Source organism: Balaenoptera acutorostrata, chromosome 7 (assembly GCF_949987535.1).
Source record: "Balaenoptera acutorostrata chromosome 7, mBalAcu1.1, whole genome shotgun sequence".
Classification (NCBI taxonomy): domain Eukaryota; kingdom Metazoa; phylum Chordata; class Mammalia; order Artiodactyla; family Balaenopteridae; genus Balaenoptera; species Balaenoptera acutorostrata.
The window spans coordinates 36,713,700-36,739,445 of record NC_080070.1 but is presented as its reverse complement, the minus strand read 5'-3'; the positions used below and the strand labels follow the sequence as shown (position 1 = coordinate 36,739,445).

At 40.3% G+C, this 25,746-nt stretch overlaps 1 protein-coding gene across 9 annotated transcripts in view; it reads left to right on the top strand.

The window, feature by feature from the left end:
• The first annotated feature begins 22,420 nt into the window (after positions 1-22,420).
• FOXP2 (forkhead box P2) overlaps positions 22,421-25,746 on the top strand; it is a 531,392-nt gene continuing 528,066 nt past the window's right edge. For 8 of the 9 annotated variants that reach the window (XM_057550253.1, XM_057550257.1, XM_057550256.1 and 5 more), the window contains exon 1: positions 22,421-22,776. The gene's annotated coding sequence lies outside the window, so the exon portion shown is untranslated. Of the gene's footprint in view, positions 22,777-23,768; positions 24,061-25,746 lie in introns of those variants that run through there. The other variant, XM_057550250.1, reaches the window with a different exon arrangement.

The window sequence follows — 25,746 nt, the reverse complement described above, 5'->3', positions numbered from 1 at the left end:
ATCAGCTAATCTATATGCTAAATAGTTCTACACAAATTTATCCAGGATACAAACAGTGGTAGATCAAAAGACAAAAATATGAAAATGAATGTGATGGCTTTATAAGATGGATTAGTTTTTTCTTAAAATCTATTGCTACCCCTACACTGTCTCCTCCAAATGTTAGGCATATTTATATTGATACTATTTCTCTGTCTGTCATAAATGCTGTATTAAATGGAGATGCTCAAACTTAATTGTTTTGCTGTAGGAGAGCCTTTACCAAAGACTGGTTGTGGCCTAGGTAGTAAAGAATTTGGTCTTGCCCAAGGAGAGGTCTGGACTTAGCCTTCAGTTTCTAGGAAGTAATCTATGTCATACCCGATAGAAGTGTCCTTGTTGAGTGTGGGGACTGGTCACACTAGACTTAGGGTGTGACCAGCCACACTCAACTGTCCTAGGAAACAGGCTGGACATGCCATACAGACCAGCAGTGTAACTTAGGGTGAGGACTTTGGATCATCCAGTGTCAGTCAACCGGGAGAATGAGAGTAACCATGTGGGAAGTCGGTCAATCCATAATACTTACAGAATGAAGTCCTAATACCAATTTTGAATACCCAAACTTGGCTGAGCTTTCCTGGTTGGCAGTACTTCATGCATATTGTCACACATCACTGCTGAGAAAGTAACACATCCTTCTCCATGGGGAGAGGACAATGCAAGCTTCATGTTTGGAACCTTACTGGACTCTGCTCTATGTGTCCCTTCCTTTGGCTGATTTTAATCCTATTAATTCATATCCTTTTCCTGTGATGAGCTGTAACTGTGAGTGTAATAGTTTTCAATGAGTTCTATGAGTACTTTTAGAGAATTATCAAACTTGAGAGTGGTTTGGGGAACACTCTGATCTTGTAATTGGTGTCAGAAATGAGGGTGGTCTTAGAGGTGGCACCCTCCAATTGTGTAGTTTGCCCTAATTCCTTGGAACTCTTAATTTTTTTTGTTGTTTATGAATTTCTATATTTTTTAAATGTGTGAAATTCCCATGTTACATTGTAGGATCTGTGGTTTTGAACAGTTTCTTATATGTATAAAACTCCAAGTGAAAGATTCCATCTAGGCATTTATAGAGGGATATCTGGATTGTGTAGACCTTACATTAAAAAAAAAAACCTGTAATAATTATGTTGCCCTAGAATCAACAAGACTGGGAAACAGCTTGTCTGGGCATATTCCATACCAGTAGGGCAAAGAAGAAAGAGCTGGGCGCCCAGGGGATATGCAACTACTATGCTTGAGGAATGCCACTGGGAGCTTTCCAGGGTTATCATGACATTTATGTGTGTGCGTGTGTGGGTGTGTGTGTGTGTGTATTTGTGTATGCAAATGGCAACTCTACACGAGAGGATCAGCTGTATATCCTAGGACCTGGTTTTAATGAGTAGCTACAGTATATAACTGCAGTGAGAGCAATTCTTGGCAAGACTTGGGCAAGTCATTTAAGCTTTCCTTGACTTAGTTAATTGGGATAGTATCTACCCTGCCAACTTCAACACTGTTGTTGTGAGGCTCAAATGACACAATGTCAAACCAATTTATAAACTGAAAAGTCCCATGTAAAAGTAAGTTACTAATATTCTGTGTCTTTGACGGTGCGTCTCTCATTTGCTTTTCTCGCTAGAACCCTAAAACTGCCTCACCCACATGTATTGGAGAAAATTTGTATTGTTCAGTTTCATTCATTTACACTTCTCAGTGGGATTTGATTTGAAGGGAAGAGCTCCTTTAAAGTTTTTAAAACATTTCCCTAAAGCATTCTGGGGAAAAAATGTGACATATGATTAGTACTATGTAATTTTCTTTTAACTCTATATCCCTTTCTTCCAGCATATTACTTCAATGAATTGTGGCTTTTGTCTGCAGTAAAGTTTTATTTAATAAGTTTTATCTCATACCTATATCCAAATATTGTGTTAGATGGCCTAATTCATTTATTAAAGTACATTTATTCCATACATATTTATTAGGTTCTGTCGATATGTGATATACTTTCTGTGAGGCCTCTAGTGAAAGAAAAGAATTGGTCCCTACTCTCTAGGAGCTTAGAATCTCATGAAGAGAAAACTATTCAGAGAAATACATGGAGATATTTTCCTTAATGGGATATAGACAAAGTGCAGTGAGAGCTTGGAAGGAACAAGTAAAACTTCCCCCAGGTTAACAAGGAGAAAGGTACAGTCTAGGCAGAGGAGACACTATGGGCATGACAAATTCTGGAAACCCCAAGACTGTAATTTTGAAAAAGGAAAGTCTCAGGGGGGCAAATAAGGAGAAGGGACAAGAGTAGACAAGGGTAAACAGCAGGCACAATGGCTTTTTGTGCTAAGAAAAGGATTTTTAATTTCATTCTGCATCTATGCAGAGCTGTTGAAGAATTCTGAACCTGATAGTGGTTCCGTCCCAGCCTCTTTGGGTTTTAAAATGCATAATGTGAATCAGTGTCTTATCTGTGAGATCATATTTCTTTTCAATCAAAAAACTATATGTTCACTAATCATCAGGAAAATGCAAATCAAAACCACAATGAGATATCACCTCACACCTGTCATAATGGCCATCACCAAAAAGACAACACATAACAAGTTCTGGCAAGGATGTGGAGAAAAGGGAACCTTAGTGCACTATTGGTGGGAATGTAAATTAGTACAGCTGCTATGGAAAACAATATGGAGGTTCCTCAAAAAATTTAAAATAGAACTACCGTACGATCTGCAATTCCACTTCTGGGTATTTATCTGAAGAAAACAAAAACAGTAATTCACAAAGATATTTGCACCCGTATGTTCATTGCAGCATTATTCACAATAGCCAAGCTATGGAGGCAACCTAAGTGGGCATTGATAGATGAATGATTAAAGAATATTACTCAGCCATAAAAGAAAGAATGAAATCTTCCCGTTCGTGATAATATAGATGGACCTAGATGGTATTATGCTAAGTGAAATAATTTAGACAAAGGAAGACAAATACCATATCATTTCATTTATATGTGGAATCTAAAAAACAAAACAAATGAACAAACATAACAAAACAGAGTCATAAATAAAGAGAACAGATTGGTGGTTGCCAGATGGGAAGGGAGTGGGCAGTGGAAGGGTGGGTGAAATCGGTGAAGGGGATCAAAAGGTACAAACTTCCAGTTATCAAGTAAGTCATGAGGATCTAATGTACAACATAGTGACTATAGTTAATAATACTGTATTGCATATTTGAAAGTTGCTAGAAGAGTGAATCTTAAATGTTCTCACCACAAAAAAGAAATGGTAATTATTTAAAGTGATGGAAGTGTTAACTAACCCTACTATGGTAAGCATTTGGCAATATGTAAGTGTATCAAATCAAAATTATATACCTTAAACTTACCCAATGTCATATGTCAATTATATCTAAATAAAGTTGGGAAAAATAATTTATCTTAAAAATTCTTGTGAATTTGACATTCTATACCATAGGATAATTAGCAATGATATTTTGATTGTTTACCAGAAAGTAAAATTGAGGTTCCAGGAAAATGTGTTCTGTTTCTCTTATGCCTTAAGACACCCCCATCCGCCACCCCAACCCACACACACACACTCTCACACAAACACAAACGCTGACTTCTGCCTCAGAGGTTACTTGCTGTTCAGTTCGCACAGCACAGACCTGCTTCTTGGCTATGCACTTGGCCTAAAGGCCTCCTCCAAGGTGGCTTTGTCCTCCTGTTACTCTGACCATGGTAAGGCTTTTCTCATCTATCCATTAACTTTCTTTTATAATTGCCTCATCACACTTCTTTTCTTTGTATTCAAAGCTCTGGCCACTGATCACCATCTGTATGAAAAGAGCCTCATTTTTCCATTATTATACACACAGTCCAGTCCCTTTATTCTTTTTTTTCTTTCAGCATATACTTTCACTCCCCCTCACCCTTTTTCTCACTCTTATTGTCTATTCTTTTATCATAGTTCCTTTTTGCCTGACAGCACCTCATAAAATTCACTGGTGTTAAGTCCTTTGATGATTCTTCAAGTGCTTTCTCTGCCCAAATTGTATGACCTTTTTGTTTTAGGTTAGTTTTACATTTTCACTGGATTCAAAGTCTAGTGAATTTTTCACATTGCTTTTCTAGTGCTCTGTGTTTTTCCTGCCCATTTTAATTGCTTGATTACTGAACAAATCTTCTTCAATTAAACCTTTCTAAATTCATCTGGCATGTGCCTTTGGTGGAAGAGAAGGTGAGCATTGCTAGAGGTTAGATCGTTAGAAACTGCTGATGGCAATAATGATAAAGTGGGAGAAATACACCACATTTAAATTTTATGTTTTCTTGGGTTTCCTAGATTCTATTTTATCCAACATAAATAAAGAGTTCTCTAATATTATCAAGGTTTGCACTGATTTGGCTTCTTGGGATGTTTGGTTGGTTGGTTGTTCGTTCTTCATTAATTTAAAAAATCTGGATAATAAATCCACAGAACTGGATTTATTTTTTTAATGTGACCTAGGACAAATTACTTAACTCCTCTGCGTCTTAGTTTTCTCATGATATTTGGAGAGGACTAAATCACAGGCAGTGTACAAAGCACCAGGTTTATTGCTTGGAATATCTTAAGTGTTCAATAATTATTAGTTTCTTTATGTTTTCTTTTTCAATGAGATTATTATTTTTTTAATGTAAAACATTTAGATTTTAAGAATTCACTTTCATCTCTATCTTCAAATTACTTTCATAGATAGCTTTATGATTATGCTAATAATATTAATCTTCTTAAATGACTGACTAGAGAAAAACACAGGATTTTAAAATGAATTTTGAATCTGTTAGGTTTTTTTTTAAACACATAGCTATCAAAGACCCAGATGTGCACCATATGAGTTGATGAAAATGTACATAGGAAGTTGTGATAAAAGCTTTTCTTTTTAGTCTTATCATATCTTAAATTCAAGGTTACTTTTATACAGCTGGTATATATTAAATATAATATTTTGATTCATATACAAATGGTTGGTCTAAGTATGGAAAAGTTGAACAGAAAATTGGGAACATTTCCTCCTGGGACATGGACATGGTAAAATTGGAATGGTATCATCGTATTTCTAGAGCATCTCTTCAATATGAACAGGATATCACAATTAGAGACAAATATTTTGGTGACTATATTTTGCCCTAAATGTAGACTTTTGTTCATCTACAGTCTCTTTTAAAGCAAACAAATAAAAATTCTATAGTATATACCTATACAAGTGCCATTGGAAGAATTGCATTTCTTTAAAAATATTTGAAGTGATAGAAGAAGAACCATCACCTGAGGAAAAAAAATATAAATTAGTAAAAAGAGATCAAGGGAAGGTATTATGGCAGACACTATTAGATCCATATCTATCAGCCATTCCTCTGTCTCTCTGCTAACAGAACCCTAATTTGTCTGGGTTGACAATGGACTCCATCCCAAGTGATGAAATACGATTGTTTCAGGGAAGCTGATCATTAGAATTTTGCCCTCTTTCCCAGCTGTTCTTGAGCCAGTGATGCAACAGTTCAGAGCTGTGAGACATGAGGGGAAGTCTGCTGGGGAGCTTTGGCAAAGTTTTTCTTTCTTATAAAAAGACATAGGAGAGAACATGCTGGAACTGCCCTGTTCCTCTCTTTCTTGCTGTGAACAGGAATTTAAGTCACCTTGCAAGCATAAGGTCACAAGCATAAGGAGAAGAATCAACACACCAAGGATGATAGAACAAAAAATTAAAATAATCTAGTCACTTGTAACATGTTTAAGCTGCTAGACCAACCCTGGAAGTATGCATCTTCAGAGTTTGTTTTTTATTTATTTTTTGTTTAAGGCACAATAAATGTCCATATGTTGATTAAATATGCTATTACTTTAAGGCAAAAGAATTCCTAAATGGCACAAGGGTTTTCTTTTTGTTTGGGGGTTTGTAACTATAGTTGTTGCTGTTACTGTTATTGGAAGCAACCCACACAGTCATCAAAAAATGCATGAGTAAGAAATTGTAGTATATATCTTCAATAGAATACTGCTCAGCAATGAAAAGGAATGAACTATTGACACACGTAACATGGATGAACCTCGAAATCTTTATTCTAGTGAAAGAAAACAGACACAAAACACTATTATATGAGTCAGCTCATATGAAGTTCTAGAACAGGAAAATCTAACCTAACTAACCTATTACCTATTTAGGCATGAAGAAATAGGCATAACTGTGTTTAATAAAAGAATGAGGATTTTTTTTTCTTAAATACTATTCACGAACATAAACAAATAGACTGTTTCATGCTATGACTTTGTTATTAATACAATCCATTGTCTTCCCTTTTAATTCTTGGCTTTCTTTGTCGGTTCTACATATTTACTTTTTAAAAATGTTTTGTTTTGAGATAATTACATAGTTACAGGAAGATTTTAAAATATTACAGAGAGGTTCTGTGTTCTCTTCACCCAGTTTCCCCCAATGGTTACATCTTATATAACTATAGTGTAACATTAAAACTAGGAAACGGACATTGGTACAATGTATGTGTATAGTTCTATGACATTTTATCACATATATATTTGTGTATCCACCACAGCAATCAAGATACAGTACTGTTCCATCACAGTGATCTCTCGTGCTACCCCTCTATAATCACAACCATGCCCCTCACCCCATGATCCCTAAGCCCTGTTAACTACTAATCTGTTTTCCATTTCTATAATTTGATTATTCTGAGAGTGTTACATAAATGGAATCATACACTATGTGACTCTTTTTCACTCAGCAAAATGCCCTTGATCTATCCAAGTTGTGTACATCAATAGTTCTTCCTTTTAATTCCATGCATCCCATGGTATCGATGTAACAGTTTGTTTAGCCATTCAGTTATTGATGGATATTTTGATTGTTCCAAGTTTGGGGATATTACAAATAAAGCTGCTATAAACATTCTTGTACAGGTTTTTGGTGGACCTAAATTTTCATTTCTCTGGGATAAATGCCCAGTAGTGCAATTGCTGGGTTGTATGACAAATTTATGTTTACTTTTTTAACAAACTATTTTCCAGGGTGGCTGTACCATTTTACATTCCCACCAGCAATGTTTGAGAAATCCAGTTTCTTCACATCCTTGCCAGCATTTGACATTGCCACTATTTTTAAAATTTTTATCAGTCCTAAAAGGTGTGTAATAGCCATCTACAGATATAAATGTTAAACATCTTTTCATGTGCTTATTTGTCATTTGTATATCCTCTCTGATAAATTGTCTCCTCATGTCTTTTGTCAGTTTTCTAGTTGAATTGTTGCTTGCTTTCTTCCTTTGTTTCTTTTTGTATTTCTTTCTTTTCCCCTTCCTTCCTTCTTTCCTTCCTTCCTTCCTTCCTCCCTCCCTCCCTCCCTTTCTTTTTTTCGCTTTTAAGTTTTGAGGATAGTTTATATGCTCTAGATACAAATCTCTTTTCAGATATGTGGTTGCCAATACTTCCTCCCAGTTTATAGCTTATCTTTTCATGCCTTTCTAACAGGTTTTTTGAAGAACAAAGGTTTTCTTTAAGTTTTGAGGAAGTCCAATTTACACATTTATTTTTAGTATAATAAGCTATCATTTTGGTTTATGTGGGTGATTCTGTCCAAGAAAAAGCTCGCTTCCATTTTTGAGGTATTCTTCAAATGTCTACCTAGTAAATAAATATCTCTTTGGATCCATCTCCTAGAGATAAAAACAAAAATAAACACATGGGGCCTAATTAAACTTAAAAGCTTTTGCATATGAAAGGAAACTATAAACAAAATGAAATAACAACCTACAGAATGGGAGAAAATATTTGCAAACAATGGGACTGACCAGGGCTTAAGCTCCAAAATATACAGACAGCTCATATAGCTCAATACAACAACGCAAATCAAAAAGACAAACAACCCAATCAAAAAATGGGCAGAAAACCTAAATAGATATTTCTCCAAAGAAGATATACAAATGGCCAACAAGCACATGAAAAGATGCTCACCATCCCTAATTATTAGAGAAATGCAAGCCAAAGCTACAATGAGGTATGACCTCGCACCAGTCAGAATGGCCATCATCAAAATATCTACAAATAATAAATGCTGGAGAGGATGTGGAGAAAAGGGAACCTTCCTACATACTTGGTGGGGATGTAAATTGGTACAGCCACTATGGAGAAGAGTATGGGGGTTCCTTAAAATCTAAAAATAGATGTACCATATGCTCCAGCAATCCCATTCCTGGGCATATCTGCAGAAAACCATAATTTGAAAAGATACATGCCGCCCATTGTTCATTACAACACTATTTACCACAGCCAAGACATGGAAGCAACCTAAACGTCAATCAACAGATGAATGATACAGAAGATATGGTACATATATACAATGGAATGTTACTCATCCATAAAAAAGAATGAAATAATACCATTTGCAGCAACATGGATGGACCTAGAGATTATTATGCTAAGTGAAATAAGCCAGACAAAAACAAATATCGGGCTTCCCTGGTGGCGCAGTGGTTGAGAGTCTGCCTGCCAATGCAGGGGACACGGGTTCGTGCCCCGGTCTGGGAAGATCCCACATGCTGCAGAGCAGCTAGGCCCGTGAGCCCCAATTACTGAGCCTGCGCATCTGGAGCCTGTGGTCCGCAACAGGAGAGGCTGCGATAGTGAGAGGCCCGTGCACCGCGATGAAGGGTGGTCCCTGCTTGCCGCGACTAGAGAAAGCCCTCGCACAGAAACGAAGACCCAACACAGCCATAAATAAATAAATAAACAAATACTTAAAAAAAAATCATACGATATCACTTATATATGGAATCTAAAAAAGAAAAAGAATGATAACAAATGAACTTATATACAAAACATATAAAAAACAAGACAGAAAACAAACTTATGGTTACCAAAGGGGAAGGGGGGGAGGGATAAATTAGGAGTTTGGGATTAACACGTACACACTGCTATGTATAAAATAGATAACCAGCAAGGACCTACCATATAGCACAGGGAACTATACTCAATATTTTGTAATAACCTATAAGGGAAAAAAATCTGAAAAAGAATGGATAGATATATATGTATAACTGAATCACTCTGCTGTACCCCTGAAACTAACACAACATTGTAAATCAACTGTACTTCGATTAAAAAAAAAAGAAACCAAAAACAAAATTTAAACCTATCCTAAGAAAGGCCAATCTAATAAGTAACCGGGTTACTTTACATAAGTGTTACCAAAGTTAGCTGTGTTATCATTTAAACATCAATAAACACCCATAAATTTATTACCTTTCACGAAAGTCAGAAATCTACCAAAACCAGAATCAATAATCAAAAACTGAAAATAGAAAAATTTAGTTTATAGAAAATGTCAGAATACACAGAAGAAAAATGAAAATGTATTAGTAATATACTTATGTGATTTTAAAATTTGCAACATAAAATCAATTAATACTTTTTCAGTGCATTTATTATGCCTATTATATGTTAATCTCAAATCTCTCTAATTGAGGTGAACCATTTTTCGTGGTGATTATTTTTTGTTTCTATCATTATTATTCAAAAAACAATATTCAAGATTTAATATGTTCAGTCATCTCTCTTTTTACATGTTTTTCTCAGTTTGTATTTTAGAAATCTAAGTCTACACAGTCATCCCTCAATATAGTACCCAGGGAAGTTTGGTTCCAGGATGCAGCAGATACCAAAATCCAAGGATGCTCAAGTCACTTATATAAAGTAGCATAGTACAGTCAGCCCACCATACGCGCAGGTTGGGAGGGCTGACTGTAGTTGGCAAAATAATAGTGTCACCTATTCTGTTTAATGGTTATGAATGGTAAAGACAGGATTTGTGTAAAACACTTTTTTATTGGCCATGCTGAATGGCTTGTGGGATTTTAGTTTCCCAACAGGGATTGAACCCAGGCCCTTGCAGTGAGAGGGAGGAGTCCTAACCACTGGACTGCCGGGGAATTCCCTAAAACACTTTTAACTGAGGCTGCCCCACCAAATCTCCACTCAGATCATGCATCTTACAAGCCCCTTAGATTTCATCTTATGTTTAGCAACTAACTTACATGTGGAGAAGCAAATGTACCTGATTGTTCTGTATATCCACCTCAAGATGATTTCCTCTTGCCAATGAGTACCTTAGGAAAAACACTGCTTTAGAATGAGCAAGGTAAGGAAACTTAAGCACCCACTGCAAAGGTCTGCAGCCCAGAATATTTTCAGGGAAGCACATCTTGAGGTTCTGCCGTAGGAAAGAACTGGACTAGTAGGCCTGTTCCAACAAATGTGCTCAGCGTTCGTCTTCTCTTCCAGCTGAGTCAGCTCTTGACATTAGAAGCATCTTTGATGATTCCTCGTCAAAGATGAGGTATCGAATCCTTGATGAACTTGATTATGGTGGAATTAAGGACTTCCCTCAAATAATCAGTGTAAAGTTAAGGATGGTTGCTAAGCAAGGCAACCAAAGTATGTATTCTATGCTATATCCAAAGCCAACAATGAAGAAGCAATGCAAAAAGCAAGATCACCTAAGGGGAGTCTGACTCCAGACTTTATTTTAGAGGGATGAAGAGTTAGCTCCAGGATAAACCTCTAGGAAGAAGTAAACCTTTAGGAAACTGACAGGAGGGAGTCTAGGTTTGCCTGGGGGAAGCAAGAAGCATATATTTCCAAGAAATAAGTATGTTCAGCTTCAGTTTAGGCTACAAATGTCAAGAGGTAAATTGTTCAACATGCAATCAAGAAATGCACTGAAGACATTTATTCATTGAAATGCAAGAATTTTTGGAAAGAACTTGGGAAGCCAGCCACCTCTGGACTCTATTTCCTTACTATTCTTAATAAAAAGTCTCCAAGAAATATCACTTCGTTACAAAAATCCAAATCCAAATTCCTTCCTTGGGAAGAATCTTGGATTAGGTGACCTCTAAGCCCTTATCTAACCTAAAGATTATGATTCTAAGATGTTAATATTGACAGACAAATAATGTAGACTCAATAAATATTTGCTGAAATGAACTGAGTTGAATTCAGGAAGTAAAAGGGTCTATATTTTATGACCACAGTTTATCTAATTCTCACAAACAGCTGTATGAACTTCCTTTTCTTTGAAAGTCTTACATTTGCTCACCACATTTCCCTGCTAAAATCTGTGAGGTAGAGCTCATCTTACTAACCCTATTTTAGAGGTCAAGTTGCCTTCGGTGGTTCATTTTCGTGTCTTTTCCTCAGTATTATGTCCCAACATAGAGTTTTCATATCTCTTATCTGAAAATAAATTACCTGAATTTGATTCCATATGGGATCATAGACTAATGGGCATGGACTTTTTGCTTAATGGATACTCGATTTTTTTCTAGCAAAGATTCTTTATGATTTATGATCCTTAATGACCTAGTTATTTGAAAAAAACATGGATGGTATCAAGGAGTTTTCTTCAATTGGTTAAAATATCATACATTTCTTTCACCAGTTCAGACATCTTTGTCTTTGATCCTGATTCACAGAATTTAGTGAAGAGGTGGAAAAGAGAATTGTTATAGAAGATGAATCAACAACATGATGGACAAAGGATCATAGAAGTAATGAAAAGATATTTTAACTTCAAAAAATAAGTCAGAAAATGTGAGAATCTTTGGATAAGGAAATGAAATCTTGCTTTAGCAGAAAATTATCTGTCTAATACTTATGATATATTCTTATGGGAGGAACTATATGTATTTATGATCATGAACACAATGATAATATTCTGTTTAATAGTTTCCTGAAGTAAACTCAACAATGTACTTGATGTTCATGGTTATTATCAACATAACTAAATAGTATACCCACACTGCATATTCCTATGTTATGAACATTATTTAATGTACGTATTTTATCAACATTTAAATCCATAAGACAATCTAGATATAATCAAAAATTGATTATATAAAAAATATTATAAAAATCCAAAATTGACTTTTATGGTTTTTAATGACTTAAACTTTTTGAGAAATCAACTGAGCATAAAATTGTTATTTGAGGTTTTTATAATATGAAGAGAAAAGGCATAATTATTAACAGATTAGGCAATCTATTTGTTTTAGCATGTTTATTGTAATTTGATAAAAACATGCTTATTGACTTGCTAATTTTTGCTAAACTAATTTAAAACTTGCATTGACCTCTACTCAACTGCTGTAACTGTGCTATAACCTAATTAGGAAAACCTCAAGAGACAATCAGTGTTTCTTATGATCAAATATGAAGTGAGAATCTAGTCTTAACTTTATCAGTTCACAGTTTGTTTTTATTCATTTACCTGGAATAAGACTGAAAGTACTTTAACATTTATGCTGTTCACTATAATCAAAGCTGAAAAGGTCTTTTACCTGTGTGATTTTTTGATTGGCATGTACAGATGTCCCTCAGTCCCTGAGGGGGATTGATTTCAGGACCACTTGCACATACCAAGATCCAAGGGTGCTCAAGTTCCTTATATAAAATGGTGTAATATTAGCATATAACCTACGCAATTCTCTAATATACTTTAAATCATCTCTATATTTCTTAATACAACGTAAATGCTATGTAAATAGTTGTAAATACAGTGTAAATGCTATGTAAATAGTTGAGAGGCAAGTTCAAGTTTTGCTTTTTGAAACTTTCTGGAGTTTTTTTTCAAATATTTTCAATCCACGGTTGGTTGAAGCTGAGGATGTGGAACCCAAGGTTACTTATGAAGAGCCAACTGTATAGGAAGATACCAAGTTAAAATAGATTACGTTGTAAGTGAGTTGTATAAAACTTGGAATGCATTTTCTCAGAAACAGTGTTGTAAATGGTGTTCAGATACCCTGCTAATTCATGAAAGATACTTATCATATGTGGATATGCTGTTTATTTGTATTAACAAAATGTAAAATACTACTTTATATCTCTCTTCAGTAAATAAAGTACACAGGAAAATTGAAATGTAATTTTATATTTATGTCCTATGTTTGAGATAAATCCAGTTTTCTTAGAGAATGTTGATTGGGGGAACTAAATTTGTAGCAATTCTAAGAAGTACTTTAGGGCACTGTCTTTTCAAACATAATTTTTTAAATAGTTATTTAATAAAGTATTTTTCTCAATTATAAAGTAATCTTCATTGCAGAGGATTTGAAAATATGAAAAATAGAAAGGAAAAAAAATCACCTGATATTCTATTATTTAAATATAACCTTTCTTATCTTGTTTATATTAGCCATCTATTACTGTGTAACAAATCCCCCCCCCCCAAAACTTAACAGTTTTATGTCAACAAACATTTTTTTAGCTCCTAGTTTTTGAAGGTCAGGAATCCAGGAGTGGTTGAACCGAGTGGTTCTTGTTCAGTTTCACTCATGAGGTTGTAATCAAGCTGTTGGCCAGGGTTGCAGTCATTTCAAGAAGTCCTAATTGGGAAAGAAAAGTCTGCTTCCAAGTTCACTCTCATGGTTCTTGGCAGGCCTCACTTCATCCCTGGCTGTTGGCCGAAGACAGCACTTGCTCACCATATAGGCCTCTCCACAGGGCTGCTGGCAGCATGGCAGCTTGCCTGAGCAAGTGACCTAAGGGACAGATCCAGAGCCCTAGACAGAAGTCACATAGTCTTTTATAACCCAAGCTCAACTGTGACATACCATCACTTACACCAAATAGATGGAGCCTGAAACAATGCGGGAGGGGACTACACAGGAGTGTGACTCTCGGGAGGGGAGGGATCATTGCGGGCCAGCCTAGAGGGCAGTATCAAAATGGTATGTTTCTTTCTGGCCTTTTTTTGTATTTTTATATACTATTGTTCCACCAAATGATATAACTAAAACATTTTATGTGTTGTTAAAACGTCTCATAATATTGTTTTAGTGGTTAGACTACATTATATATTGTTGACTTTTTGTATTGTTTCCAAATATGCACTATTGTAAATAATTCTATGATAAACAGCTTTTGCATGAAGCTTTTCCATCTGTATTTCAGATCATTTCTTTTGGATTGCTGTCTAGCTATGGGACTAGTTTAAAAAGCCTCAACACAAGTTGCCAAATTGCTTTCCAATTGGATTGTATTGATTTAACTCACAGAGGGGTATAACAGTGTCTGTTTCACTGCTCCTTTATATGGGGACTTTCAAGGTTTTAGAAGCTAATAGTACTAGTTTTTTTCTATTTTCATGTTAATTTCCCTGTTCTTTGATTTCTTATATCACTAGTTCTGCTTTTAAGCATGTTACCATGATTGTGTGTGTGTGCGTGTGTGTGTGTATGTATGTGCACTTGTGTGTTTTCTTGGAAGAGAGGGAGAAAGAAAAAAAAGATAGAGACAGAATTAGTGAGAAATGTTTTCCTGAGTTAAAATGAAAAAGAATCAGAAATGTGTGGGTGGAGGGAAGAACTTAGAGAGGAGGTAGTGTATAACTGGGAAAGTATTGGCTAATACTATATTTAATGAGGTGAGAGTGGTGTTAAAAAAGAGGCACATAAGGAAACCAGCATGCACCTTGATGAGGCAGAAAATGGTGATTGGTGGGGGAAACAGATTTCCCCCACCAATCAGCAATTTCCTATGACTGTCCCCAGGGAACCATATTGGCCCAGGATCAGGTGCTTTCCTCACTTCAGAGTTAGAGGCTGATAAGAGAGGTAAACATGTGAATCCCTTCTAAACTCCAAATATTTATGTTCTCTTACTTTATTTTCAGTTCTATTTACTTTCTTTTGCTTTTTCTTTCTTTTCTATTATAAAACTCTTTTCCTGGAGTGAAATCATGACAAATTAGAAGTAGTCTTTCCATAAAAGTGCATTCTGTATTTAAGAGTACTATGAGATAATTCAAGGAATTGCCTGATACCTCGTCACAATTGTTAAACCCTCCATTGTCTTTGATTTAACCATGTTTTTACCACAGCTTTGCAATTTTATCCAAAAATTATGTTTTCTGAAGCTGCTATTTGATTATAAATTTTTGATTAAAAGATATATTTATTTCTTAAGTTTTCATCACAAACAAAAAAATAGCCTTAAGAAGTATTTTCCCTGGTTTCATTGTATCCTGTATATACCTCTGTCTTATGCTGTATTGAAATTTATGTTTTATTGAAATAAACTTTTATATATCTTATATCTCTTACTAGAATATAAGCTCTGGGCAGAGACCTAATCTCATATATCTTTAGATCTCAGAATACCTACCACAGTGCTTAGTATGTAAATATTTGTTGAGCCATTAAACAGTACAGTTGGGAATTTGAATACAAGGTTGAATATACTTTTGTATCTGTCTGGTAAGTTCTTTCATATAAAAATAATGAAAATCTTTGGTTGTTACTTTACTATTTTAACCAAATGATTGGGTAGCAAAGTAGACTTAAAATTTGCTGAAAGTGATACACAGCTAAAAATATATCTGACAACGTCTGACAGAATATACTTAACATCTAAAATATATTTGTCTGGGGCATTCATTCATTCATCCATTCCAAAAGAGATTATTAGCTATCTCATACCTGCCAGACATATTTGCTATGTCAGACTATAGAATTTAAGATTAAATTCCATTAGCTATAGAGAAGCTTGGCATAATTCTAAGTGACATGTGTTTTAGGTATTTGTTTTGTTTTGTTTTTTTTCTTATAGTTTTTTTTTTTAACATCTTTATTGGAGTATAATTGCTTTACAATGGTGTGTTAGTTTCTGCTGTATAACAAAGTGAATCAGCTGTACATATACGTATTAGGTATGTTTTAGAAAGAAGTGAGGAGGATGAACTGAAAGCAGGAAGGTGGTGATGAAAAAGTTATAAAGAATGACCAGGTAAGAAATGGGGATCGATGGAAGAGGACAATGGAAGATTAAATAGGTAACAGTGAACAAAACCTAACGCTGCTTGGATATAAGAAGATGGAGGAGGTGGCATCTTCTGGCTTTGGGAACTGGGTGGATTAAGGTGTCATTAACCATTAATCAGACGGCATAAGGAGTAGCTGGCCAAGGAGTGAAGAGGGCAAGTTGGTAGCTTTTCACAAGTCAGATGGTGCTATCATTAAGCAATTGAATAAACCTAGAGCTTAGAAGAGAAACATCTATGGGGAATTTTGGAAGTTGTTATTGTGAGGGTGGTAACAAAGATCACAGCAGAGGGAAGAAAATGAAGGAGGAAAAGGAGGGGGAGATACAGAAGGAGAACCCAAAGGAGGAGCAGAAGGGGAAGGAGGAGAGAACAAATGAACTTTTATATGATTTGTGACAATTAACCACTTCAGTACATTGTTTGGGTAAGCTATGATGGTTATTGGAGCCATGTAGTTGTTAAACTAAATAAAAATCTACAGTGATGCAGGATCTTGATATAGTTTTTTTTTGCCCATAGCTTAAACAAAATCAAGGTTATATTTTGTCTCATAGCCTTTATTTCTTAAGAATGTAGTGAAGGCCCCCTAGGAGTGGTTTTTGCTCCCCTAGGAGTTCCTGAAGATTATTAACCCTGAAAAACATCATAAACTGTGGTTTGTGTTAGCACTTACTGCCATCAGTTTTTCTATGATGAACACTTGCAATCAACAGTGATGAACCTCTTTACATTATTGAAGAAATCTTATAGACTCTGACTTTCAAGAGAAACAAGTCATCAGACTTTTTTTCTCCTGTGTATTACAGTGGACATGACATGACAGTTAACCATCTGTAATACTGTACTGATATCCAAAGAAAGGTACCACTGAGCCATGTCAGTTTTGATGGATATGAAGAAAACATAAAAAGATGGGGGTGTGTGACAAAAATGTCTTTTGTGGAGTAAAGAAGGAGGGTCATTGAATGTTTAGAAATATGAAATAGTTAAATAATAATAATCAGAGTTTTATTAACTAGCTGTTTGATCCTGCTTTCACCTCTGGACCTTTGCTTTATGATTTTTAAAATGAAGAGAGTGTACTAGAATATCTTGAAGTTTTCTTCAGCTCTAAAATTTCACAGTAACTCAGAGAACTCTAAGGCTAATTTAATTGTAGAAACATCAACAAGCAAAGGGCCCTTGCACCAGGCAATTCAACATATTTGAATCAATGTGGCAGGAAGTAAATATCAGGGATTGGGCAATTTAACTAATGCTTATTCTTACAGAGACAGAATATGTCTCAGAAAAAATCTGGGTTCTATTAATTTAAGCATATGAAATTTTCATTTGTGTGGGTCAAATTTGGTCAAATATAGACAATTTAGTATGATTCAGCTTCATACTATTATTTCTAGTGAAGTACATTTACATTTTGTTTTAAATTCTTTTCTGGAAAATAGAAATTTGGTAATCAAATCCCTAACATGGAAAGGGGTGCAGTATTATAGATACTGAGATATTTGAAGAGACTTAAAAAAATAGATGTAATATAAATATGTGTCATTGGAGTGTTGTGGGAAAAAGAGTTTTCATTGCTTAATGGAGGCTTTTGAGTCAGCATTGGAATTCTTTATCCAGGAATTGTCCTCTTTCTGTGTTCATTTGGATAAAGGCTTCCTTGGTAAGATTCTAGCCCAGAGCAATTGATCTTTGTCTCCACAGCAAGGTCAACCAGAACTGGAACCTGATATTAACTGCCTTTCAATCAGTTTTTAAAGACACTCACAGTCAGCCTCTTAGCAGAGATATGCTGTGTTTACACGTTTCAAGATTAGATATACTACCAGAGAACTAGGTTACATTCAAGAGTGAATTAAGAGCCTATTATTCACTCCAGGACGAGGGTGGACCCTGCAGTTTAGGCTCCATTTTTCCTATCAACAGCCTATTAGAAGCAAGGAAGGCGGGAGGGGTGAAAATCTGCAGTCCCACAGCTGATTTGAAAAATCTGTATCTGGAGGTTGGCAGATGAAGGGTTTTTGGTTTTGTTTTTTTAATTTTTGTTTTGTTTTTTGTTTGTTTTTCTGAAGATGAGATGACTAGAGAACCCAGGTAGAAGCATTGGGCTTATGAAGACATTTTCGTTCATTCAGGATCCAGGTAATTTTAGGGCATGTGTTATAAAAACACAAACAGAAAGAGTAGTCTGCGATTAAAAAAAAAAAAAAAAAGTTGGGAAAGCTCATTAAGATTTAAGGTCCCAAATTTTGTAGTCCCGAAGCTTAACGACAGATGGTGGTGTAACTCCACCAATTTTGCAACCTCTACATTCAATTTAACGTCGTAACATAGATTATCCTTGATTTGACTTCGGTGAAACTGGAATGTTCTCTTTTTCCTAAAAATGTGTCTGGGAGGGGAGTAAGGATAGGGGAATGTCTAAAAGGAGTCTGTTTAGTTGCTCACCTTCAGAAAACTGTAGTGGATGTGAAAAATAGGAACCTGATATGTGCCCGTTCTTCTACGTGAAAAGAAAAATGTTTTACCTTGCATTTAAAGAAGACTTTTGTTAGTCTATTTGAAGTGTGTAATACAACTTTGAAGATGATATCTCTAATAGGAAAAAAAAATGATTTAGAAAACCATTCCCCTTTCCCTCTCTGCTAGCAATCTTTCTCCAGTCAGTTACATTTTTAAGTATTAGTCACAATTACACCAATGAAACGACTCTGAAGAAGAAAAATGTAATTGTTGTTTAACTGAAAGTTCTGGAGAAAACAGACCTAAGTGTGTGAATAATTATATTCTTACAACAAATAACTAAAAATCCAAGCGGTTCACTCGGAGAAGCATTAACCAACGTTTCTAATACATGTCATTTCGCGTCAGTTGCTTCCCTTCATCCAGGCTTTAGTTAGTCTCGTTTGGGGTGGTTTAGTTCGCTGAAGATGCGCTGGCTGGGACCATTTCAAACGAATTTATCTTTTGCTTGGACCGTAATAGAGCAATGGCTCGGAATTTGTTGATTTGCGGTTCCATCGTAAAATAAACTTGAAATCAAATAAATTTTAGTGAGAGAACTTCGAGGGCCACTTGGTGAAACTCCCCAATTACCCAGTAGCGCCGTTTAACTTTCCCGTGGAACCTCTTTAAATGACTTCTGCAGACCCACGTGCTGCAAAGGAGACTTGAACTGTGGGTTGACTGTGGCTACGACCCTGCGCAGCGACTACAGGGACAGAATTTGGCTTCCCTCCTCTCTCTGATATGCAGTGTTTAGTTTCAAGGCTGCCTTGATCCAGTGGGCTGACCAGTGACTTGTGCAAAAGAAAACTATTCGTTCGCTGTTTGCCCTTTCAGCATTTCCCTCGGCTGCGGAAACCCGGTTTTCCTATTATTATACTTCAACTTTTTTTGGAGTCTCTTAGCATAGAGCAGTAAACCCCGGCCGGCTCCGGCAGCAGCGAGGCGAACAAAGCCTGCAGTGTTCGGGGCCATGTCGGGGCGGGGGTGGTGGGCGAGGGAAAGGAATTGCAAATAAATATGTTTTATGACCACCCATCAACAAACTACGTGCCACCATGGCAGCCCCTGGTAGCAGGGCTGGGTCTGCAGTGTGGCCGGGGGCGCTGGCTGGGAGGGAGGCGACGGCAGAGGGGGAGCGAGCCGCAAGCCCCGGGCCTGAACTTTCACCTCTCGAACCCGGGCCCAGCCCATTGGCTGCGGGCGAGGGGTCCGCCAAAGGCAGCCGCTCCTGGCAGGATCTGCTTTCTCAACTCCCGGGGCGTCTTCCCTGGGGGAAGAGTGGGTGGCCCGGGAATGGCAGCAGGCGAAGAGGAGATAGATAACAGGGGCGAAGCTAGGCAGGGCGCCCAAAGGGGCTGCGGGCTCAGCCCCGCTTAGAAAGATCCCTGCCAGGGTACGCGGCCGGTAGAGAAAGATATGCTCCTCCAACCAACTGAGATATCCGTTTGCACCTCTTGGCGCCTGGCTATTTGTACTCACAGGAAAGAAACGTCAGTGGCTGTGAATTTCACCAAAACGTGTCTTTGTGTACAGAAAAGTGAAAGGCTAACTAAATCCGCTCCTCTCCAAGTCTCGAGAGCATAACCCTCTTTCTTTTCTCCTCGTTGGGAACTTGAACTTCTCTTCCAAGTTGCCCAGACTCATTTATAATAAACCTTTCCCGCTCACTTCCTCCGTCGGACCCCTAGAGAGAAAGGGAAGTAAGTGGGGTCGGTGTGTGCGGGGGAGGAAGAAGAAGGAAAAACAGTGAGGAGCTGTAGACCTTTTGACTGTTCTGTTGCCTTTACTCACAAAACCAGCGGAAAGATACATCCTCGGATCTCCAAGGATTTCGACGCCGTTTGTTCTTCTCTTTTCCAAAATGGTTTCAGGTTAATTCAGAAAATCCGCTTTTTATTTAGGGTTACTTGTGAAGTATAAACGCAAATTACTTATCATAAAATGATCTCCACCTTTCAGAAGGGCGAGGTGGGGTCATTTACATCTGGCGTTTTGTATTATAATTTAAATGACTGCTCCCTCCTCTCCTCGCTCCCATCTTTAAAAAAATTCGGTTTATTTGTCCACTATTCAGCCAGCATTTCGAAAAAAGACAATTTAAAAAAGAGTGACGACACAATCCACAGGCAGAGCACTTACGGACTGCCTGGAGTTTTGAAAGCTCACAGAAAGCACCGCAATTCAAAGCCCAACTCTACCTCTTCCCTTGTCCTCCTGGCAGGGGCCGTCTTCCCAGGACCAGCCCCGTGGCTTATTGACTTAATTGGTTTCACTAGAAAACCCGACGGTGTGTTTATAGATGTGGGTGCCAGGGCTGCTTCCTCCGCGGGAGAACTGCGGGTTCTGGAGGGAAGAGTTGGTGCCAAGTGTGTGTGTGTGAGTTCGCTTCTGCCCTTTAGAGAAAGGGCGCGCTGCTCTTTGAGGAAAAGAAAGACTCAAAGGCATAAGTTGGTCCTGCTCGCCCGTCTCCCCAGTCACCCCCCTCCCCTCTTCTGCCACTGGAGATGTTAATGTTGGCCGGGAAGAAGCCGGGGGCCGGGGTTTGTTCGCCACGGCCTCTCGTCTGCAGCTATTTGGAGGAAAGTTTCAGCACCTTTCGGAACGCCACGCTTCGCGACTGATTTGCTGGCAGAGCGGCCGGCTCCGCCGCGGCGCGAGGGGGACGCGGCCAGTGGAGGGTTGCGCGGCCCGCGGGCAAGGGAGGGGCTGGTGAGGGCCTGCGGGGAGGAACGGCCTGCCAGGAGCGGCGGTGGAATAGGGGCTACGGTACACCCCCTCCCCTCGGGTCACATGTCCCCCCCGGGCCCGTCTCGTCCTCCCTCGGCCTTTCCCTTGTCATCCCCTCGGTCCCGCGTGGGACCTGGCCGAGTCACACCCCACGGACAGGAGCGGAGACCCGGTCTCTGGAAGCTAGGCCCGCGCACTCCCCACGCCGGCGCCTCGGCTTTGAAGTGCGCACGGCAGTTCTGGCAGTTTCTTCTTTCCTTTCATTCCGGTTACTTGGCTCCCCTCAGTCACAGATAGGGCCCGTCTCGAAAGCCGCAGACCCTAAGAGTCCTAGCTCGGCGGCCCCTTCCTTCCAAGCTCCGCCCCGGCCGGCCCGCAGCCCGGCCCCAAGCCGGTGAGCAGGGCTGTGCGACCACGAGGAAGCCCGAGAACTCCCGGGCCCAAGTGAGACAGGAGCCACGACAACAATGAAGAGTGAGAAAGACACTCGGCCTCTCTCCACCCCAGGCCGCGGAGGCACACACCGTGAAAAGAAAGGCCAATCAGCGTTTTAACGCACGCTTGGGTCTCCCTTTCTGACTATCGAGTACTTTCACTCCTTGCCACCGAGGGCTTCGGATCCCTTCGAGGCTTCCTGCACTTCGCTTGGAATCCCCTGTTTCATTTGCCAGCAGCTCCGTCTGCTGAGAGGACGTACTTTGGGGACTGCCAAGGAGCAGCAGACACAACTCGGCTTTGCCAATACAGCATACGGTTTTGTTCTCTCCTCCCTCCCCAACCCCCTTCCTCGACTCGCCGTCTGGGCCGAGCGGGAGGAGGCGGAGCAGGAGGTGGGGAGAAGGGTGGGGGTGGGGGAGGAACCGGCGCAGAACAAACAAGTTCTCCGGCGAGTTGTTTACAGAGCAGGTGGACCTGACGTCAGCCAGGAGGCTCCCCTGCAAATCGGAACAACATTCTATTCCGCGCTTCCCCCTCCCTTAAAGAAGTTGGGGGAGCCGGGGGAGGAAATAGGTGGATGGGGGTGACAGGCATCCTAACCAGCTGGTTCCAAACCACTTTGGGGATCAACAACAACAGTCAACGATAACAACGCAAAGTAAAACAAAAACAAACAAGTGGCCCAACAGTACTTCAGAATCCTCGGAGGCGTCCCTTCCCTCCGCCCGCCCCTCCGAGAAGAGGCGGCTCGGCGCGCAGCGTGTGTACAGTTTGCATTGCCAACAACACGCGCGCGCGGCCGGGTGCGCGCGCCCGCCAGCGCACACTCACACACATAGACACACACATAGACACACACATACACACACACACACACACACACACAGATCTGGGTGGGGGGAGCGGCAGCGCGAGACAGCGCGAGCCTCCGAGAAAGCGCGAGACACGCCGGCGCGTGCAGCTCTGCGGCGGCCGCAGCGCCCCGGCTCGAGCCCCGCGCAGCCCGCCCTTGAGCGCCGGTCCGGGTTATTTATGCGGCGGCCGCGTCCGCCAGCTGCGGCTTCCTCCAGCCCCCACCCCGGGCGCGCCCCCACTCGCGGCAGCAGCTGACAGGAATCGTGCGTGGGTGTGTTGTTTGGGAGCTTCTGCCTCGGCGCCGCGGGTGCCACCTCCCGGGACGCTGCCCAGGCGTCCTCGGTCGCGGTAAGTTTCTTTGCCCTCACTGTGGCGCGCTTCACCTCCGCCCCCCAGCCCGTCCCAGCCACCTCCGCCCGGGGCCGGGCTGCGTGCGCCTTTACTCTGCTCCGCGCTCCTCCCAGGGCGGCGGCGGCGGCGGCAAAGTTTCGCCCCAGTCGCTGCGCTCGGTGCGGTGCGGCGCGGCGCGGCGGGGCGGGTGTGACATGTGTCAAATTTCGGCTCGGCATCCGGGTCGCGTTCCGGACCCAACATCACCTCTCGTTCTTTTTCATTTTGCTTTGTGATATGGGGAAGGGGGAGTCGAGAGAGGGGAGGTAGCTGTTGCCTCACGGACGGTTTTTAGTTTTGTATGTGCCCAGTGTTGCCTTGTCTGGCGAGACCGCGGCTGGAGGAATATGTGTGCGGAGACGCCAGTTGTGTTCGTTTACTCTTTTATTTCTCTTGTTTGTTGTCTCTTCCTCTTCCTTCCTCCCCCTCCTCCCCCTCCCCCCCCCCCGAGAGGAGAAACGAGAGTGAGAACATCTGGCGGTTGGACCAACTTTACTGATCCAACTACTGCTGACCTTTATTTACTCAGTGGGGCAAGTGCACGCTTCTGGTCTCAAAGTTAGACACTTCAGCGTACATTTCACAAGTACTTCTCTGGAATGGGAGGCGGAGAGGGGACAGTCCTGCTTCTCCAGCGAAGAAACTCCTGGCCCCTAGTGACGCTTCAGGATGATCGTGCATCTCGACTGCTGCCCCCGATCGCGCTCTTTCCCCTGTCCACGGTTAGCAGGAGCCGCTTCACCCGGGGTCTGTCCTGCTCTTATTTTAATTTAGCTCTGGAAAGGTCTCCCCACTCTGAGGGTGGGTTTGGGGGTGAAATCGCGCCTCCCGGTTCTTCAGGGAGGGCACGAGGGAGGGGCGCAGACACCTTTCGGAGAAAGGGAGGTGTTCTCGGTTGGCTTTTACCTGTAAATCCGCGGAGGCCCCGGGCGAGCGGAGGGCGGGCGCGCAGGGTTGACTTTGACCCCGGGAGAGCGCGGGTCCCGACGTCCCTCAGCGCTCGCGGCGGCGCACGTGCGGCGGCGGCGGCGCGGGCCGGACCCACTAGGTGGCCGCGTCCGCCGCCCGCACGTCTGCCGCGCGCCTTTCCCCGCCCCTCGGGCCGCAAAGCGCCCGGACTCCCGGGCACCCCGAACTAGGGACTAGCGTCTGCGTGGACCCTCGCTTGCGCCGAGCGTTCGGGTCGGGCTAGAGGAGGGACGGAAAGTTGCTCTCCTATCCTCAGACCCTGAGATCCCTTAGGTAAGTCTCTCAGGGCACCTGGCGCGCGGGTGAAACTCATTAGGAGCAACGGGAGGGAAAGGCACGTGCGAGTGTGGGGCATTTGAGAGCGGAACCAGTGCGCGCTTTGCACGCGGACTCGGCAAGAGAGGCCCAACTGGACACCGCTTGGGGGGCTCCTCAGACTCCGGAATCCCCAAGGAACTAGACCCATCTGTGTATTTGTTTATTCAGCTTTTTAACCAACAGTTTTAAACCACTTAATGGACAGCTGCTAGTCTGTAGTGCTCCTATCCGCCCCCCCCCACGCCCTGCCCCGCCCCGCCCCGCCCATTTTCTCTCACCGCATGTTGAAATCCAGTCAGTTCCTTGATTTTGAAGGATTGTTTCTCGAGTCCTGTCTGCTCCCAGGTGGTCAGGCTTTCGCGACGTGTGAAAGACCTGTGGGAGTGTGTTAGGTGTGTACATTTGTAGTCGTCATGGATTCAGAAGTGCTGAAAGAGCTACCTCCCCAACTTGTCCAGAGCCTGCTTAGAAGAATAATTAAGTAGTAGCAGGTAAGCCAAGGGGAGAAAGTGACGCCCTGGTGTCAAGTAGCTCAAGTGGACGATTTCCAACTGGAAGTATTTCGGGAGATTAACTTTTAGAAAACAGAAGTTTGCCTGGAAGGCACATCTTTGCACACTCTTCTAACTCAAATAGTTTGGTTAGGCTTCAGTGGAGACAGGAGGGGTGTGTTTAATAGCACGTCTGTGCTGGAGGTCAAGACTCAAACAAAGATGAGCTTTCAGATATTTTCGTCTTCAATTTCGCATTGTGGTGTACCTCAGGAAATGTTTTATGTTGTCAAAAGGCCTGTTTATCTTTTCTGTCATTGTGAGTTATGGATAAGTATATTCTCAGTGTCCTGGAATTTTAAAATGTAGTGTTTATTTAATACTGCTAAACAATAATTTACAATTTTGATTTATTTGTATATGTATTAATAAAGTGGGTATAAAGTCAGATACACTATGGTCATTAGGGTCATAAAATTTCATTTCAGCTTTAGAGCTTTTAAAAGTTGTATCTTTCCTTCCTTCCGTCCATCCTTCCATTTTTATTACTAAACTAGACCCACTTTCAGTAGTTGTTCAGTTCAGTACTTCTCTACGAAACCCACCATTTCATTGTTATCTAAAACTTAAGTGAAAGAAAGGTTTAACTGTGGTAAAGTTACTGACTTTTAAAGAGGAGACTAGAAACCTGATGATACATCCCTGTTGGTAAGTGACAGAAGACACTCAATTTTAAAAGATCGTCTTAAATTTCACTTTTAAGTACAAGAATACAAAAAAAAATTAAGGGAATAACTTTTAACATTCAATTTAAATGTGAGTACAAGTTTTTTCTTTTTTATACATAGTTTATTAAATGTTACTATTACACTACGATGAATATTAAAATAGAGCAATCAAAGGGAAATGTATACAAATAGCAGTTATGAGCTATTTTAAACTATCTTTCAAAATTCCTCAACTTATACTTTAGGATTCAGATGATAGAAATTCTAGAACTGAATATTGTTTTCGAGTGAAAAGAGACCTATAATTACATTATGATATGAATAGATTTATGAATAGTTATATCTGAGTAAACTGTCATTGGAGTTTTATTTCTTTGCATTGATGGTAGTACAGTGGTTTTGCTTTAAAAATAAAATAAATC